The sequence below is a fragment of the Pteropus medius genome, unplaced genomic scaffold, assembly GCF_902729225.1.
Source record: "Pteropus medius unplaced genomic scaffold, Ma_sr-lr_union100, whole genome shotgun sequence".
Classification (NCBI taxonomy): Eukaryota; Metazoa; Chordata; class Mammalia; order Chiroptera; family Pteropodidae; genus Pteropus; species Pteropus medius.
In genome coordinates this window covers 9,099,796-9,106,986 of record NW_024349519.1, presented here as the reverse complement: position 1 = coordinate 9,106,986, position 7,191 = coordinate 9,099,796, and the positions used below count along the sequence as shown (strand labels likewise).

Here is a 7,191-nt window from a genome sequence, read left to right as displayed (position 1 = left end):
GGTGATGTTTGTACAATTCTGATTATACTAAAAAACCACTGAGTTATACATCTTAAAAAGTGAATATTATGGTATGTGAATTATATCTCATAAAGCTGTTATATTAAAAAGTTGAAAAATTAATTGTGAATTCCCTTTATGCCAGGTAATGTCTCAGGATCTGGGGATACTGCAGATGTCAAAAAGTATAAATCTGCATTCGCAGCTAACCATTTTTCAGTAAATGTTTTTTGAAATTGTAAGACCATGTGCTGTGTTTGAACAAAGGTTTATTCTAAACGAAATTATCACTGATGTTATAGTTCGAGGAATATTATGTAGAAGGGGTAGGATTTTTCCTCTTACAATATTATGTAAGGAGCTCAAAATAATCGAGATGACTCAGAGCATGGCAGAAGGTGTCACTAAAAGAAAAGGAACATACTCCTTCCATTTAGGATAAAGCTTAAAACAATCTAGAAAGCTTTTAGAAGCATATTTTCCTAAACTTTTATATTAGAATTTCATGGAAGATGGCCATAACCTATAGAAAATTTTAGGAAGTGACAGCAATTAATAACTCTGTGCTTAACCTTATATTGGTATATCAATGTACCTGCTGATGATATTGTGCCAGGTTTTTGTTCTGGAATAAAATGATCAACCAGTAGTTATTTTTATAAATTGTAATTGTGGAAACAGAAATATAAATTGATCATACATTAAATGAAACATGAAATATGAGTTAAACAGAAAGATAATTATATGCATCAAATTATATATTACATACTAAGAAAGACACAGGGCTCATTCATGTCAACATGACTAGGCAGTAATACTCAGTTATTTAATTAAACACTAACCTATTGTTGCTGTAAAGGTATTTTTGTAGATGTGATTAACATCTAATATCAGTTGACTTTAAGTAAAGGAGATTATCTTTGATAATTAGTTGAAAGGCTTTAAGATCAAAATTTAGGAAAAAAAAATTTCACAAATAGGCTGCAACTCTAGTTCCTGCCCAGCCTCTAGACTGCCAGCCTTTTCTACAGATTTCAGACTTGCTAGTTCCAACAATTGTGTAAGCCAATTCCTTGAAATAAATCTCTTTCTCTTATCTCCTCTTTATCTATTGTTTGTCTGTCTATCTGTCATCTATCTATATCTATCATTTATCTATCTTACCAGTACCATTTCTCTGTTAGAATCCTGACAAATATATATTTTGGCACCAAGAGTGGTTCTAAAAGAAGAGAATTTTAGGATGTTTTTAAAATTGGTTCTGGGATTTCTGGAAGTGGTTCTCTAATCTCATTAGATTTAAAGATATCAATGATTCTTTTTTTTTTTTTAGGCAAGGCAACCCTTGGTTGACCTCACAGATTGCAAGGACCTTGTCAGCTTACAATCCCTTATTTTTTATTTTTTATGCCTACAGCACCTGGACTTCCTAGGTGGTCTCCCATCCAAGTACTAACCAGGCCCGACCCTGATTAGCTTCTGAGATCAGACAGGATCAGGCTTGTTCAGGGTGGTATGGCCATAGTCAATGATTCTATTTTGGGTTTTAAAGAAAAGACTGGCAGTCCATGGCATGATTGTGGCTATAGAGAAATGCAAAATATTGCTATTGGCTACTACAAATTAAATACTTACAAAAGGCAAAGTTCTGCGTGATCTTGCACTTGATAACTTAGAATATTTTAGACAAACTAAGGAATATAAAGAGATTGAATGATTGTTCCTAACTGTACTAAGGAAAGTGAGCAAGGAAAAGGATGAGCTCACAATTTCAAATTCCCAACTCAATTCTACATAAATGATCTGAAAGCTTCTGTGTCTGCCTTGAAAGAAATCCTTAACTCCTTTAGTTACAGAGTCGAGATTTCTGAAAATCAAACACAGTTTCATCTGAGTGGTTAGATTACTATACAAATAGAAGTCCCAATTTTACAGGTGTTCCATATTAAAATTAAGGAATTTATTAGGAAGGAGTGGAATGCTGAAAATTGGAATAGGGACATATGGGAAGATGGCAATGAAGTTCAGTACACTGAGTCTCTAAATTCTGCTGAGTCTTCCTTTCCAGTAGAAACAGCCCTTCCACCTCGTCTGAAGATGTTTACTCTGCTTTGCCTGAAGAACTTGTAATGACCTCCCCTGATGTAGCTGCCTTATGGACACCCCTGATTCTCCTCAGAACAAATCCCCATCATGCTTTTGTTTCTAGACCTATAACTACATACTAGTCTCAGCAGGACCCAAAGGATAATGTATAAAGTGTGACCCACAAGAAGATGCATGAGACACCAAAAGAACTGCAGGATTTTTCCAATTTATATGGACAGAAATCTGGGGAACATGTGTGGAAATGAATATTAGGTGTGTAAGATAATAGTAGAAGGAATGTAAAATTTGATCAGGCCAAATTTATTGATAAGGGCCCACAAAACAGAGATTCTGGATTTTACGTTTTAGTTTAAGAGGTTAGAAAGGGTTCTTAACAGTTTGTTTATTTCATTGATTGAAATATGGACCAAAATATAGCATACACTAAATGAAATTGAAAGGTCAGAACTGCTTTGTTACACTGTAGAGGAAGCTATCCAAAAAACTTAGGGAGATCAAAATATTAAAGCCAATTATTATGTAAGACCTGCTCGACCATCCAGAGAACTGGGAGAACACACCTTTCATTGTGACTGTGATGAAATTGTAAGAAGAGCTTCAGTATCTTTGAAGAGCTTGATGTTTGTTATTTTCAGTCAGTCAGAATTTGGAGCAGGAAGTGCTGCTATTGCTCTGGGATCCCTAAATACAATGGAGATGATTGGATCCTGGGGTTGCAGAGGCCAAGTGATGGCATTTAATCACCAAAGACAAGGTGAACGTGGTTATCGTAATAAAAAGCAGAGTCAAATTAGTAATAATACTAATCTTCCTCCCAGAGACCTATAGTGTTGGCTAGTTGATTTCCATGTCCCTAGAAAAGAAATGGACAGTACTAAATTCTGAATTAATGTGTGTAAATGGAAGAGTTTTACATTGAGCGGACAGAAAATTAACTTGACTCACCATAACAGAGAGTCCTGGCTCCTCAATCAATTCTCAGATTTGATTGAGTTTTTTAGATCCAAACCCCTTGTATGAAGGGATATTCTTGAGGAAGGACCTCATTAAACTGCCAAAATTTTTTTTCTATTACTTTATCCCAGACTTCCCCATAGGGACCTATATAGACTTTTACCAGAGTGAGTGTGTATTGGGAAAAAGGAAATAATTAGACTTTGGAGGATTATTGGATTGACTCTAATCTCAGGAGATCTAAAATGTTATTGTGTTCTACCAGTCAAAATAGGAGCTTATGAAAGTCAAGTGATCAACTGCACTTTAGCTCGTCTGACTCACAGTGAGTCCTATAACCCTTCTAGTGGCTATTTCCTCAGTTCTGGGATGTACACTTGGAATAGAAGTACTCAGCAACTTGTAGAGTCCCCATATTATTTCCATGATTTGTGGAATGAGGGCCATTATAATAGTAAGGGCCAAGTGGAAGCTACTAGAACTGCTTTGACTCAAGAAAATAGTAAACCAAAACAATATACCATTCCTGGAGAAATCACAGAACTTAGTGCTAGCACTAAGGACTTGACACTTTCAGGGGTGGTGATTCCTACCATATCCTCATTCACCTATCTGGCTTCTGCAGAAAACAGATGCATTGTGTGTGCTAAGAAGTACTGGGGCTGTAATATAAATGTAGTTTATTCAGACTCTAAAACATGTAAAGTTTCCACTACATGAACAATAGTTTAGTCTTCTAAGAAATCTGCCTTTCTTTAGAAATCTGCTTTTCTTGGGTGAGAAAGCCTAAGAGTCACTGTCACAATCTACTCAGAGAGTGACTGTTTCTTTACCATTACCCTTATGCCCTTTCACACTTTCTATAAATAAGGTTGTCCTTCCTTCCGAGAGTGGCTACCTTCAAGCTGTTAACTGAGTCAAAACTCAACTTTTCTTTCATATTTATACTCTTATTTGTTGTCAGAGGAACAAAGGTCTTGGTGCTTGTAACAACATTGTACTGAGAGGCCAGAGCAAGCCATGAGAAATGATACCGCAGACATTTCTGCTTCTATGTCAGAAATAATAGGAAATGAATTAGATGTATATCCAGTTTTATTTGACTTTCTAGGCAATGACTCTGAGGTTGGGGTGGGCAAACTTCATAGTTTACATTGAGTAGTTACTGAGTTTTAGGGCTTGAAGAGATGCATTTTTTATTCTGTAGAGTTAGAAAAATATGTCTTGGTTTTCTAGTTTTTATTTGATCATTAAATAAAAATTAAAGTAGCCCATGAAGTAAATTTATTTAACATACACCTATTACTATGTGGAGTCTCCAAAGAAAGTGGAAATTATAATTTTGCCTAATACAATGGCTACAAATACATAAAGTTAAGTATATTTACCTTAAACATCCAAACATGAATTAGCAATGTGCACCCCTGGATATTCATCAGAGTTACCTATAAGGCTTTCTAGAATACTCATACCTGGAACATACCACAGACCCATGAATTAGAATTTCCAAGGGAGAGATTCCAGGAACCCGCATTTTTACAAAGTGTCATAGGTGGCTTTAAATTCATGGCCAGGATGGAAAAATACAGAGATAAGAAAAAAGAGACTGTAAAATTTGTGTCAGTTATTTGAACTGATTGATTTTTCCCCTGCTCCCTCTTAATGAGCTAAGTTCCCCACTCCACACGTGTTCCTAATCATTTTTGTTAGATTTACTTTTGCCATACTTTAATATGTGACTTCCTGTTTAACTCTACTTTTCCAGGTTGACAGGAACATTTTCTAAAATTTTGGCTTCCCATTTTGCTTAAGGACTTTGTAAAGCCCTGGCATATATCAGTTCTGGTTTAGTGAATTTTTTTTTTTTAATCGTTTTTTAAATTCGTATATATTGAGTTTACAAATGGGTTAGCCAAATTGTTTCCTTGAGTTAATTTGTTTGCTTGCTTTCTTGGAGGGAAAAAACTCAAAGCATTTTGAGCACAAATACGAATGGCTTATTTTCCATTAGCTGAATCCTGGAAGAGCATCAGAAATTAGTTGTGCAGAGCCACCTAATTGAAAAAACATACCCATTCTGAATGTTGTCATTTTAAATGTGTATATAATTATTTTTGCATTGTATTTTTATTTTGTTGTGGATAATAGAACTCAAACATGGGCAACACATCTCATTTTTTTTTTTTTTTTTGTAATGTGAATGTTGGTAAATGGACAAAATTGTGTTTGTTACATATGTGCAATTTCCTGATTAACATTTGAATAGCACCATAAACAAAAAGAGAATTGATGTTAGAAATTTATTACAAAATAAGTTTTCTTCTTGAGCTTATTTCTCATTTAAATTTAAATAGAGTGTAGAGAAAAAAGAATTATCTGGTTTGCTAGTCTGTTCAGTATAACATCATTTTTCTTCAGATGAGTTTCTCAAATCTTATGAGGAGCAGCATGATTTTTCAGAGGAGAATTTAAATATTTACAATTATTTATAGCCTAAAAGTTTTGATATTCGATCTTAGTCTAATCAAGTAAAAACTCGAAAAATAATTATGTTAAAGGAAAATGGTAAATCCTTTTGAAATTCTCTTGCAATTTTTATATAATTAAAATTTTCTTGAATATTTATATTATATGATATCCTTGAATTCCAATAAGATGTACTAGAATATATAGAATTAGATCTCTTTAAAAGGACAACTGCTTTTAAATTCTTCCAAACAGATTTTTAGAAAATATAATGCTCATAGTGAAAAGGCTATGTGTAGAATATTTGATTATTCTGTTATTTAAAGGGTTAGTAAAGCTTATTGATCATCTAGATTCTGTAGAATATGTTCCATAAGTAAGTTATGGATGCAAATAAGATAATTCCCCTTATAATTCATGAATTCTGTTTTAATAGTTTGTCATACTTTTTTTCTGTTTTGTTTAAAACATTTTAAAATATACTTCAAGAGTGACAACATATAAAATGGTAGAGTAGGGAGCTCACTCTACTGAAACAATCATTACACCGAGGAAAACTTTTTTAAAAAAAGCTTTAGAATTTAATGAAAAACTTATAGCAATCAGGTAAGTGCTTAATGAAGGAAAGACTGCTAAATTTCAGCATTTAAGGAAATCTCTGTCAGGTCACCGGCTGAAAGCTGAGATAATGGAACAGAGAATTTAATGACTACTCAAAAAAAGGAAAACAATTTTTGCTAAAATAGTCACTAAACAAAGGGACAACTGCAACCTTTAACAAACAGCAGCAACAAACTTTGGGGAGAAAGAAAAATATGATTTTGAGAGTTTACACATTACAATATTAAAATGTCAGGTTTTTAACAAAAAATTTTAAGGCATACAAAAAATAATAATAAAGCTAGAAAAGTCTGGCCCATTCACAGAAGAATAAAAGAATGGACAGAAACCATAACTGAAGAAGCCCAGACATTGGACTTACTAGACAAAACTTCAAATCAGCTGTCTCAAATTTGCTCAAAGAGCTAAAAAAAAAAAAAAAATTGACAAAGACCTAAATGAAATCAGGAGACTAGTGTCTCAGAAATAGACAATATCAATAAGGGTATAAAAAAATCATAAAAAGAAACCAAATAAGAGCCAAAAAATATAATAGCTGAAATAAAGATTTACTAGAGGAGATAAACTATATATTTTAGTAGGCAGAAGAAAGAATAAACTCAAAGATGGGACTATTGAAATTATCCATATTGAGTAACAGAGAAGAAAAAAATGAAGTAAAATGAACAGAACCTAAGAAACCTTTTGAGCACTATCATTTGTACTAACAGCATTATAGCAGCCTCAGAAAGAGAAAAAAGAGTTAAGAGAAAGAAAGGGTGAAGAAATAATGACTGAAAAAACTCACAAATTTGATGAAATACATGAATATACAAACCCAAGAAGTTTATCAAACTCTGATAAGATAAAGTCAAAGAGAGTCGCACTGAGAAAACTTATAATCAAACTATCAAAAGACAAAGATAAAGAGAGAATTTAGCAAGAGAGAAGTGATTCATCACCTACCAGTGATTCTCAATAAGATTAAAAACTGATTTCCCATTTAAAATCACACAAGTCTGAAAAGAGTGGGATGACATATTTAATTAAGGTAGTGAAATA

General features: G+C 33.3%; 1 non-coding gene across 1 annotated transcript; it reads right to left on the bottom strand.

Moving 5' to 3' along the window:
* Window positions 1-1,408: 1,408 nt before the first annotated feature.
* On the bottom strand, window positions 1,409-1,527 carry LOC120618656 (5S ribosomal RNA). Its single transcript, XR_005657279.1, has one exon. It is a non-coding gene; the product is annotated as a 5S ribosomal RNA (ribosomal RNA).
* Between the last annotated feature and the right edge of the window lie 5,664 nt (window positions 1,528-7,191).